This window comes from Cebus imitator, unplaced genomic scaffold, assembly GCF_001604975.1.
Source record: "Cebus imitator isolate Cc_AM_T3 unplaced genomic scaffold, Cebus_imitator-1.0 Scaffold3, whole genome shotgun sequence".
In the NCBI taxonomy this organism is placed as follows: domain Eukaryota; kingdom Metazoa; phylum Chordata; class Mammalia; order Primates; family Cebidae; genus Cebus; species Cebus imitator.
In genome coordinates, this window is record NW_016107318.1 from 10,525,418 (window position 1) to 10,538,089 (window position 12,672).

Consider the following 12,672-nt stretch of genomic DNA (forward strand, 5'->3'; position numbering starts at 1 on the left):
CGCTCTTGTTACCCAGGCTGGAGTGCAATGGCGCGATCTCGCTCACCGCAACCTCCGCCTCCTGGGTTCAGGCAATTCTCCTGCCTCAGCCTCCTGAGTCGCTGGTGGATCACGAGGTCAAGAGATCGAGACCATCCTGGTCAACATGGTGAAACCCCGTCTCTACTAAAAATACAAAAAATTAGCTGGGCATGGTGGCGCGTGCCTGGCATGTATTCTTTAGTCTGTTCTGAATTTATGCAGTAAGAGTCCCTTATACAATTTTATCCACACGTGAACACAATAAAAATAGGTTTCTGGTCCCACATAACTGAGAACCAGACCCTAAATAATGGCAGATTCTCCAAGATGAAAACCACCCTGTGTGATTTTCCTCATAACTCATTTTTTTGAAAGGTGAAGGTAGGGATAGATTTCTGTATTACTCAAACAGAAAATAGGTAGAAAAATATATTCAGCAAACTACTGTACTAAATATGCCTAGTTAACACCAAAAAATCTCAGATTTTAAGTTTTTGAATATGTAGTATAATTATAAGGTAATAAAATTGATTTCTGTAAGATTCATCTAAATTCACCATTTCTAAGTTGTATCTCTACTTGTATCCATGAACTATTCTGTCAAGAGAAATTATTTAATCCACCATATTGACTAGTGTACTATAATTATCTGTATTCCTTGTCAATGTTATATATATGGTAAAACTATTAGTTTCTTGATAATTAAGGTAAATATACTAGTTTCTCTTATATCTTATTCCTGTAGCTTATTTATGCCTTTAAAAATTCATTTAGCATTTATGCTTTTGTTTCTAAGTGCTACTTAATTTAGGAATGTTATACATAGTTTTCCTATCAACAGGTGTTATAAAAATGTTGTGTGTTGCCACTAATGCTTTGCCTTTACTTGAGCCTCTGCTGCACAACTGAATATAATACATACACTGTTCTCAAACTACATAGCATAACATTTAAAAGATTGGAAATATAGAACAAGGAAGAGAACAGATTCCTTTTACTTGAGTACAGTCCTGTTATCACAAGATAATCTGCTTCCATTTTCACTTTTGTTTAGTAAAACATTATGTTAATTTGTTAAAAATTTGTGTACTTTTTAAGTAAACTCTAGGGGCAGAGTATTTTTACATTTAATATTCCCAACAGAGAACATTTCATATCAGAAAAGATTCATTTGAATGTAATTGACAGTTATTTTTAAAACATAACACTGGATTCTACAGAAAGGAAGAAAGATTTGTGTGTTGAGAGGATAATATTGGTTTCATTTGAGAATAAAGACTATTCATAGTACTTTAATTAAACAAGATATTATGGAGTTTCTCATGCGTCATATCATTTACTTGCATCTAAAATTTTAGTATTTCAAACTTTTTACACATTTCTAATAAATCTGCCTAAGTTTTTAGAATATAATTATACTATAGGTTTTATAATATGAACCTAAATTAGATGTATTCTTTGACTTTTTTTATTCTAAAATTCTGCTGTAGGATTTGGCCAATTTAAGTTTGAAAATAAAGGAAGAAAGATGGGCCTCATTATGCTTTCTCAATACATGGTTATTCAGATCAGTTATATTTAATATTGACTCTGTGTGTCTTTAATCTTTCCAGTGCAAATACAGCTGCTGATACTTTGTGACCATAAGAATATTAACAAAGGAACATATTGCTCTTTGATTCAGCTTATCTCAACACAACCATAAAAGCAGTTCCTATCAGATGATTCATTTCACAACATCCTGACATTGATCTACATAGAATCAATAAGTAAAAGTAATGCTTCAATTCTGTGGAACTTCCAAGGAAGTACCTGGGCTCTTAGAAGCCTAGACTCTTTCCACTGTGTTTAGTTGAGCCTCTGATGCACAATTGAATGCAATATATATGATTTGTAATAGTGAAACAAAGGCTTTAGAAGAACGTATATACTTCATAGCAAATGCTGGTCTTGTAACATATTTTGAAAAAAAATGGTTCTGGTAATCAACTAGACTTAGAGACCCTGCATACTCTATCATTGTCTTAAAAATGTAAGTTATGCTTGAAAAACATTAAAGATTCTGAGAACTTCTGCAATAAAAAGCATGATAACCTGTTTAATTCAGGATTCTCAAAACTTACTTGAAGAAGGAATAGTGCCTTTCCTTTCTTATTAATGAACATGCAGTTTGCAGAGCATATTATGCTGAATGCTGGTGTCAACTGCAGTTAAAATGGCTGAAAAGCAGTCAAAATGCTGTCTTAACCATCTCTCCTCCAAGGCACCCTCTAAAAGTTCCTGGTAGCCTGGATCTGCAAAATTATCAAGTTAACCCTGGAAGTCTGCCCTAGACTTGGAGAACATTTTAACATTGTTTGAGGCCACAAGAGTTTTACTGACTACATCATGCCTTGAGAGACATTTCACAGCCTGAGAAAACTATGAGTACACTCAATGTACCAACTTTCCAGTCTGAGTGTATCTTCCATTTTCAAAGTATTTCATCTCTGACTGTGAGAAACACACATTCACCCATCCAGACCCAAAGAAGGGATTCGGAGACCCAGAGAACAGCTGAAGCGAGACTTTTAATGGCAGTCTTGCAAGATCAGGTGTCTGGTAGGCAGGCACACCTGGGGCAGTGACAGCAGGCAATTTATCTCCTAGTACACAAATCCCTCCCCCAGTTCCTCATTGGTCAAGTACAATGGGGTTGCAATCTTCCTTGATGTCGCCTAAGTTTCATTATCCCCCTTATAAAGTTATACCTCGTCCTCTTCCCTGCTTAAGTTTCAATTTCCCAATAATGAAACTTCCTTCCCTTTTTTGGGCTGACCCCTCCTCCACATTCTGTTTGCCTATTGTGACCCTCTAGGTGCATGAGCCATGCGGCTTGTTACATTTGCAGGCTAACTGCCAGTACTTAGATTTATCATGCCTTGAAAATGGACCATTTAAAACAATTTCTTACAAATTCCCTCTTTCCTATTTACTTTCTTTGGTCTCATTTTCATTCAAACCCTTTGGTTCTTGAATCACACTAGAAATTGTTTACGTTTTTCCTTAGAAGAGAGTGTGTTTAATTTGGTTTTTAATAATAGTAGGTTATTTTGCTAGTAAGTTATGGGCATTTGTTTATTAATAGCTGTTTTAATTTATCTCTGTGCTAGTCCCCTTACACAAGGGATGATACAATCTCACTGCTGTCAAGACTCATGCCACAGTTATGAGAGATACAAGAATTGACACTACCATGCCTTTTTATTTTCCAAACCAACCTTGTAGCCAACCCATTAATGGGTCATTAATTCCAGCATTTTCTGCCAGTTAGTTGGCTAGAGTTGTCAGTCCTTGTAAAGCTTTTGTGATGGTCCTATCTGGGGCAGTATTGCTGGGAATGAAAGTACAACATTTCCCACCCAACTTAACACAGAAGAGTGCTGTCTTAAACCCAGCAGCTATTTGGATTCAGGCCTTAAACTTATTAGGCAACCCCCTAAGGACTCCTATTGAGTTAACATATATATTGAAATCAAAAGAATTTGTTAGATCTCTCCAGTTTAAGTGGCCATGTGGGTATTTTATGGAATGCCAGGGTGAAGGGAATGGCCAATTGGAATAAAGCATAAGTTCTGGTCCAATTGGATGGTAAGAAGTTATACAGAGGTTCCTTTTCCCACAATACCACCAGAAATTAGCCCGGGGTATGTGGAGAGCTGAGTAATTGACATTGTCTGACTCATCAGTGACATTTAGGATTTGGGTACAAGACAGGAGTCACCCTACGGGCTTACTGAACTCTGCCCCCTGCCTAGAGAGGCAAGAGAAGTGGTTCATATTTCCTACAGAAAACTAGGGGATTGCTCTGGGATCTGATCTCTGCAGTGTGAGAAAGAGAAATGACAGACTCTTACAAGTAAAAGTCTTATTTCCCCATGCATGCTTGTCCTGGTATAGAGCCAACATGCAGTGCATTCCTTTAGGATTGTTATCTCATCCTAGGGGAAATGGAACCACCTGTGCCTGAGGTTGTCCCACAGCACACTTGTAGCAGTTACTCTTCTTGAGGGCTTGTATCAAAAATTTGAGCCATTAGACCCAGGCATTCACATCCCCATACGCTGTCTCAATTTCTAAGATTCACCTTTACCTTATTTTTACCCTTTTAGAGTCATTATTTGGTGGACTAAAGTGTTTATAAGAGTTTGGGGTTGGAGTAGTTCCAGGCAAATGGGAAGCTGAGTTCTTGATTAGTTTAAGAACAAGTTGCCCTAGGGAGTCTTTCCCTGTGACCTCTGCCCTCACCCATATACCGGACATGCTACTTTTGGTTCTTGGTTTAGAATTGCTGGATTGTTAATGGTGATGAGTATAGGATTGCATTCTAAATCCTGTCAGTTATCTGATTGGGTGTCCTTGGACAGAGGTAGTTTATTCTTTAAGGGTCTCCAGCTTGGAGTTACCCACCCCATGTTTACTGCCTAACCCTGAAATTGGGTAGTCCACCATATGCCCTACTGTAACCCATATCTGGTTCAGGGCAAAGATATTTATCTGCCTGCTAGAGCTGTCTCTGATTTTCCAAATTCCCACAGGGTAAGACCTGGCAGGCATCAAATCTTTTTTTTTTTTTTTTTTTTTTTTTAATATGGAACGTTTAATGAATTTGTGTGTCATGGTTTTGCAGGGGCCATGCTAATCTTCTCTGTGTTATTCCAATTTTAGCATATGTGTTGCCGAAGCGAGCACAGCATTAAATCTTATAGTTTGAGGTGCTGCCGTTTTGGTTACATTAATTACCAACCTGATTGGGTAGAGAGGAGTCCTCTGCCAGTTTCCATTTTGACCTTTTGCTTTTTGTATAGTAGCCCACCAAGCCGTATTAACTTTCAGAAATGGGGCCAGCCCATGTTTTCTTTTTAGATTTTTCTCAAAATTAACTTCAAGGGTTCCTTGGGTGACCCATGGACTTTCTACTGGTCTTTTTCCCTTCCTCCTGGGATCTCTTTTCCTAGTCCCTTGACTCGAGTGTGGTGAGTCCACCCCCGTCCAGCTGTTTGCATGGTCACATTTAGTGGTCAGGAGCACTTAATAGGGATATCCCCTGCTAGGATAGAGCTTGTCTTCTTTGCACGTTTTAATTAGCACCAAGTCACCAGGCTGGAAGTGGTGAACCACAAACTTAAGAAGCAGAGTTTGAGTCAGAAGTCCTTTTAACCTAAGGGATGACAGGGTGGAGGATATGGGCAGTATACAATTTCTTAAGAATTGGCTGGGTGTGGCGGCTCACGCCTGTAATCCCAGTACTTTGGGAGGCAGAGGTAGGCGGATCACGAGGTCAAGAGATTGAGACCATCCTGGCCAACATGACGAAACCCCATCTCTACTAAAAAAATATAAAAATTAGCTGTGTGTGGTGCCTGTAATCCTAGCTACTTGGAAGGCTGAGGCAGGAGAATGGCTTGAACCAGGGAGGTGGAGATTGCAGTGAGCCAAGACCAACAAGATCAAGCCACTGCACCACTCCAGCCTGGTGACAGAGCGAGATTCCGACTCAAAAAAAAAAAAAAAAAAAGAATTGATTCTTGGTTTACATAGTAGTGAGATTTGTAGCTCTTCCCAGCTATGGCATCACATATAATAACTTGTAGGGAGACAATTCCAAGTCATTTTTGGGGGATGAGTGGGGAACGGGCTATCCTAATCCTAAGAAATGCTATTGGAAGACATCTGATTCAAGGCATTTTAGTTTCTAAGATTAGTTTGGTGATATGCTTTTTGAGAGTTTGATTGATTCTTTTTACCTTTCCAGAGAAAGGGAGGTGCCAAAGAGTGTGATAATTCCATCTAATTTGTAAACTTTTTATAATTCCCCTTAACAGTCTTGAGGTAAAGTGGCTCCCATTCTCTGAATTAATATTTTTCACCAGGCCAAATCTAGGTACAATCTGTTCTAATATTATGTTGACACATTCCCAGCAGTGGCTATTGGAAGAGGAAAGGCTCCCACCTAGCCAGAAAGGTGATCTGCAATTGCCAGTGACTACTTTAATTTTCCTACTTTGGGCATTTCTGTGAAATTTACTTGAATGCTTTGAAATGGTCTTAGTTCAGGAGGTCTTCCTCTCATGGCCTGTTTTTTAACTACCTTTTTGTTTATCCTTTGACAAGTTATGTAACTTTCACATGCTTGTTTAGTGAGGGTATAAATCCCTATCCACCCGTGATTCCTAAATATTACATTACACAGAGCCTGGTGTAATAGCTCCCTTTGAATAATATAGATGTTAGGGTTTTTTTGGTTTTTTGGGGGGGATTTACTTATTATTTCTTTTCCATATAGGAAGTACCCTATTCCCATCTATAGTTCAAGTGATGCCTATCCTAATTCTTCCCTCTCCTCTCTGGTAAACTGGGGCCTTAATGCTACACTAGGAATGTCTGGGATCAGGCTAAGTGGTCCAATTTTTGCATTCAGGGAAGCTTGCTTAAAGCTTCATTTGCAACCATTTTCCTACAGCTTTTATAGTGTTCCCTTTTTGATGACCACTTACATGAACTACAGCTACCTCTGCTGGAAGCAGGAGCCTTTTTAAAACCTGTTTTTGACCAGCTCCCCTGTACTGATTCTTTTCCCCTGCTATTTATTAGACTCTGCTTTGTTTGGATTTTTTTTTTTTTTTTTNTTTTTAGATAGAGCATCGATCTGTCACCAGGCTGAAGTGCAGTGGCGCAATCTCGGCTCACAGCAATCTTAGCTCACTGCAATCTCCACCTCCCATATTCAAGCAATTCTCCTGCCTCAGCCTCCCGAGTAGCAGGGATTACAGGTGCGCACCACCACACCCAGCTAATTTTTTGCATTTTTAGTAGAGACAGGGTTTCACCATGTTGGCCAGGATGGTCTTAATCTGCTAACCTCGTGATCCACCTGCCTCAGCCTCCCAAAGTGCTGGGGTTACAGGCGTGAGCCACTGTACCCGGCCCAGATTTTTTTTTTTTTAAGTGTGTACTATACCACAAGCATATTTAGAATCAGTATATATAGTGTCTTCTTGGCCTTCAAGGACCTTTAGGCCTGGTTAAAAGGATGTAGTTTGGAGGTTTGGGCCAACTGGCCATTAGGTAATTTGCCTTTCTCACATAAGGAGTGTTTATTTTCATCAATGACATCATAACCATTGTGGTATTGCTATTGTTATATATAGTTGTCATTTTTTGTCTATCACTTGGGAGGACCCATTCACAGATAGCCTTATCCCATCATGTAGTGGAGCTTCCCTAAGATCTGGGCTAACTTTGGTTTTGTATTGTATGACATCTAAGCAGTTATGGTCTGATGTCTTTTGTTCCCCTCTCCTTTCCATAGGAAACTGGCTGGATTCAGGCAAGTATTTGTTGTTATGACCAAATCATTTTTTTCTAGTATTATGACTTCATATTTTAGAACCTGTGAATCTGTTAACCATTTCCTGGCTTTTTGGTTTAATATATTTCTGACCTGGTGTGGGGTGCTTAGTATTAGGGCCCCACCAAAGGTTAGCTTTCAACTCTCCTCTACTAGCAGGGCTGTGGCAGCTTCTGTTTGCACACATTTGGACCACCCCCAAGAGACAGGATGGAGAAGCTTGGAGACAAAAGTAACAGGTTGCCTCTTTCCTCCCCAATTCTGAGTGAGCAGCCCAAGGCCATGCCTTGGTCTAGTGTTATAAACAAATAGAATTGTTTTTCTAAGGATGGGAGGGCTAGGACCAGGGCTATAATAAGGGTCTGCTTTAGGTCTTTCATTGCCTGAATTTTCCCTGCAGAACATTGCAAGGGATTGGGTTCCTTTTTCAGTAACTTTAGATACAGAATTTTTGTCTTTTAAGCATATGAATTAATCCACAACCTACAGTAGCCAGTCAAACCTAAAAATTTTTGGAGTTCTCTCTGTCTTATGCAAAAGCAGACCCACTATTCCTGATATTCTTTCTGGGTTTATTCTCCGCATCCCTACTAATCAGGTGTCCTAAATATTTAACTTTTTTCCCCCTACAAATTGCAATTTATTCTTAGGATTTGCAATCTCCTTTCCCTTAGGAAATTAAGTAAGCTTACAGTGGTTTCTGATACCTTGGCCCTTCTCTCCTCAGAAATTAAAAGATCATTTATATATTATAACAACTGAATTGCCCTGAAAGGTTGGAATTCCTCCAGGACTTCTAAGGTTTGACCAAATAAACCTGAGGCATGCATGAAGCCTTATGTCAGCACAATCCAGTGGTATTACTGTTTTCTCCCAGTTATAGGATTTTCCCATTTAAAGGCAAAGAGGTCCCTACACCTAAAGTCGAACCCAGAATGCATCTTTTAGATCCACCACACTGAACTGCTTATGTTTATAGTAGTATCTTACCTAAAGAGGGTGTAGGGGTTAGGCACCACCGGGTGACAGGTCTCAACAATTTCATTTATATCCCTTAGATCTTGCACCAATTTATGTGACACATTAGGCTTTTTGACTGCGAGAATTGGAGTTATTGTATGGTGACATGCAGAGTCCTAATAGTCCTTCTTCAATGAATCCCTTTTTTACCGGTTGGAGACCTTTTCTCCCTTTAATAGAAATGGGATGTTGTTTTTTGCAAACTACATCTCCTGGCTGTTGTAGTTTAATCTGTAAGGGTGTGATTTTTAACCATCCCCTGTTGCCTTTCCTAACCCAGACAAGGGGATTAATTTTTTTTTCTCCTCCTCTGTTAGGAGGCCCACCTTTACTTTTATTTGTCCTTCCTCTATTCCTGATCCTAAACCCAATCTCACAATCATGTTTTAACCCAGGAGATTAGTTCCTGCTTCAGGAACATATAACAGTGACTCCTCAATTTGTTCAGGTCGCAATCCAATTAACATTTTCTTGAATATTGGAACCTGAAATCCCTCCCCTTTTACTCCTAACACTGTCAGGTTTTTTTTGTTTGTTTGTTTGTTTTTTAGTTTTATGCCACTTGGTTGGTGAATCAGGGAGGAGCGAGCTGCTCCAGTATTAATCCAAAATGTTACTTCTTCCTCCGATCCCACCTTCAAATTTAGTAAGAGTTCCTGGTGGGTCCTACTCAGAAGGAACCCCTAAACCCTCTAGTCTTCATTAACAGTTATGAAGGGGATTACCTTTTCTTCTTTATTCCATTCAGAACATTTTCTTTTAAAATGTCCTGGCTTTCTAACTTGTAACATTTACTCACAGTCTTAGGAGGCTTTTTCCTGCATTTCTCAGCTTCTCTGTGTTGAAATCTGTCAGTCCCTTGTCTCCTTTGAGAGGGATCTTGATGGAGCCTTTTTTGGACTACCTTTTTCCCAATGGAAACTATGATTTTTGCTTTTTGTTTCTGATTTTCTTCCTCTCTCCTTACAAAGACTGTCTGAGCTTCCCTCAGTAATTCCTCAATCAGTTTCTCATTTCATTCTTCAATCTGTTTTTCTAATTTTTTATAATGTTAGGCCAGCTCTTAGTTACAAAATTAACCTTTAAGAGGCCTGGCCCTACTGGGTCCTCTGGATCTAATTAGGAGTATTTTTTTTTCCCCATCTAATCTCTGAGCCTCTGTAGGAATGCAGATGTTGTTTCCTCTTTTTCTTGTTGAATCTTGTATGTCTTTGAGACATTTTGTGTCCTAGGAGTGAACTCTTTTATCCCTTTATTAGTTCCCTGAGCTCTTGCATTTGGGCCTAGTCCCTGGGATCATTATTATCTCATTAAGGATTAATATTTGGAAATTTCATTCAGCTGGCAAGACTTCTTGCCCAGGAGGGTGTTGCCTATCCCAGATGGTTATGGTCGCTTTCCTAATTATTTCCCTTTTTTCTCCTGTGAACAGGATATTTCTGATAGACATCGTTTTAGCCACATATGAAAGCTGAGTCCTAGGAATTGGTCCAGCTGGTCTGCTAAACTGAGGGGATCTTCTGGGAGTGGTTTTATTTCCTTTTTGAAATTCCTAACTTCAGTACTTGTAAGAGGAACATTTACAAAGCTAATACCTACCTGTGCTATGGGAACTTCCCTAAGGGAGTACATTCTAGATGCCTGCTATGTGGAAGGGATAGGGAAGTTCTCAACATCCCTCTTACACTGTTCTAATTATTTTCTTCAATTTGAATAAGGATTTAAAGGAGCAGTTGGTTTGGCTTCCCCATGGTCTCCAGGTCTTTCTTTCTCTAACCCTTATTCTGCCCCTTGATCTTCCAGTCCCCTGTGTTGTGAGACATATAAAGGGGACACATGACAGGGGTTCCCAGGGCTTTTCACCGGGTGAAGGATTTTTACTAGGCTCTTCTTCTCTGATGGAGAACATGGGGGCTGATTCCATGATCCAGCAGAAAACATAGCCTATCTCTTCTTGTGAGGATGAGATTTTATTATTCACATAGAGAATTAAAGCTTGGCACGCCCAAGCCTCATTTGAGCCAAACCTAAGCCAAAAGACCAAAGGCTTACAAGTGGGGTCTTTGGGCCAGATAAGACAGCAATACTCTATTACCTTTTGCTTTTCCTTGTCCCTGGTTTGAGGGTTGTCCCTCCAAACCTGCAACATTCTCCCCAAAGGACTATCTGGGGGAATGTCATAGAGAGTCTCTTTGGCTCCCTCTTTCTGTTGTCCCCTAGGCCTAGATTTTCTGTTTCCTATTTTTGATCAGCCTGTGTCTGAGCTTTTCCTTTGTACTCAACTCCCCTACTGGAGGTTTCCTGCACACCCTGAGAATTGCTTTGGGTGTCTCTGGCCATTTCCCTTACGGGAGAACAGAACTGTGGATTGGGACTTTGCACTTGTTTCACATCCAGGGTACATCTCAGGCACACACACACACTCGACCTACGAACATGCTAAACCACCAAGGCTGGACTTACAGTCCAATTTTCCTACCTTGGTTCATGTACAAGGTTGCCTGGTGGCCAGGGTGCCCGCTTCTTGTGTCACCTCTGCTGCCTCCTGAATAACAGCCTCGGGTTTGTCTATGGCCACCGCGGGAAGCTGGGAAACTCAGACAGAGTGGGTACCTAAATCTGGTGGGATGTACCTCCCCTCTCTGCCAGAGTTCCACTCCATGAAGGCACAGATATCCCAGACAAGCCCCCAGGTTTGTGAGAAATGCACATTCACCCATCCAAATCCAAAGAATGGACTCAGGGACATAAAGAACAGTGGAAGTGAGACTTTTAATGGCAGTCTTGCAAGATCAGGTGTCTGGTAGGCAGGCACACCTGGGGCAGTTACAGCAAGTAATTTATCTTCTAGTATGCAAGTTCCTCATTGGTTGAGGACTATGGGGTTACAATCTTCCTGGATGTCGCCTAAGTTTCATTATCCCCCTTATAAGATTATACCCCGTCCCCTTCCCTGCTTAAGTTTCAATTTCCCAATAATGAAACATTCTTCTCTTTTATGGGCTTACCCCTCCTCTACCATCTGTTCACTTATTGTGACCTTCTAGGTGCCTGAGCCAAGAGGTTTGTTATATTTGCAGGCTGACTACCAGTACTTAGATTTATCATGCCTTGAAAATGGACCATTGAAAATGTTTTCTTACATGACCAAATAACCATAGGGCACATCTAATTATATATTCAATTTACAATAATCTGAAGTTTAAGTAGAAACACTTTCATTTCACCCTTGTTTATTTCAATGTATTTTGCCTCCAGAAAGTTGGACAAAAATTCAGTAGAGTTCCATACACATGCCAAAATGTTTATCAATGTTTAACTTTTGAATGAAGCAATTAATATGCTTTATTTCAACAAATAATTCTGTGCAATTTATAACTGTAATATACTCTACCTAGGGTAAACATATAAAAGAACTTTACATATATTTTATTCTTTTTATCTGTAGTTATGCTACATGAAATTTCTTGTTTATATTTTTTATGAACATTATCTTTTCACACTCACATTGTTGTAGACTTTGGCATTCTTTGACATGTCACTAGTTAGTGGACATACTTCTATCAACATAGAATCACTGATAATTTTAATTTGTAGAGGGCACATAGAAATCTGCTAGTCTTTATTTTACAGATAGATAAACTAAAATTTTCCACCTCTCAATGACTTTTCTAGAGTCATGCAGCTCTTGGTAGTAGTCAGGTTATAGAACATAGGTTTAACATTTCCCAATCCAGGGAAAATCTATTTTACAACCCAAGAAAATGATATTTGGATTTTTCATCAATATTTCAAACTGTGGGATCTTTCAGACTCCAAATTGCATAAAAATTTATGTTGAGGCCGGGCACAGGTAATCCCAGCACTTTGAGAGGCTGAGGTGGGTGGATCACAAGGTCAAGCGATCAAGACCATCCTGGCCAACATGGTGAAACCCTGTCTTGACTAAAAATACAAAAATTAGCTGGGTGTGGTGGTATGCACCTGTTGTCCCAGCTTCTTGGGAGGCAGAGGTAGGAGAATCACTTGAACCTGAGAGGTGGAGGTTGCAATGAGCTGACATCGCACCACTGCACTCCAATCCTACAACAGAAGTGAGACTCTGTATCAAAAAAAAAAATTTATGTTGAAAACAGTTACTTCATAATAAGATTAAAGTTCATTTTATTCATTGAATCACAACTAATGCATAACAAATAATGCATTTATTTAAAGGAAAATATGCCATCATTGATTTAGAA

At 39.6% G+C, this 12,672-nt stretch overlaps 1 protein-coding gene and 1 non-coding gene across 2 annotated transcripts in view; one reads left to right on the forward strand and one right to left on the reverse strand.

Moving 5' to 3' along the window:
• NEGR1 (neuronal growth regulator 1) overlaps positions 1-12,672 on the forward strand; it is a 909,650-nt gene that overhangs the window by 793,698 nt on the left and 103,280 nt on the right. The gene's annotated exons all lie outside the window — the stretch shown is intronic.
• Positions 4,646-4,752, reverse strand: LOC119471926. The gene has a single exon (XR_005201024.1). It is a non-coding gene; the product is annotated as a U6 spliceosomal RNA (small nuclear RNA).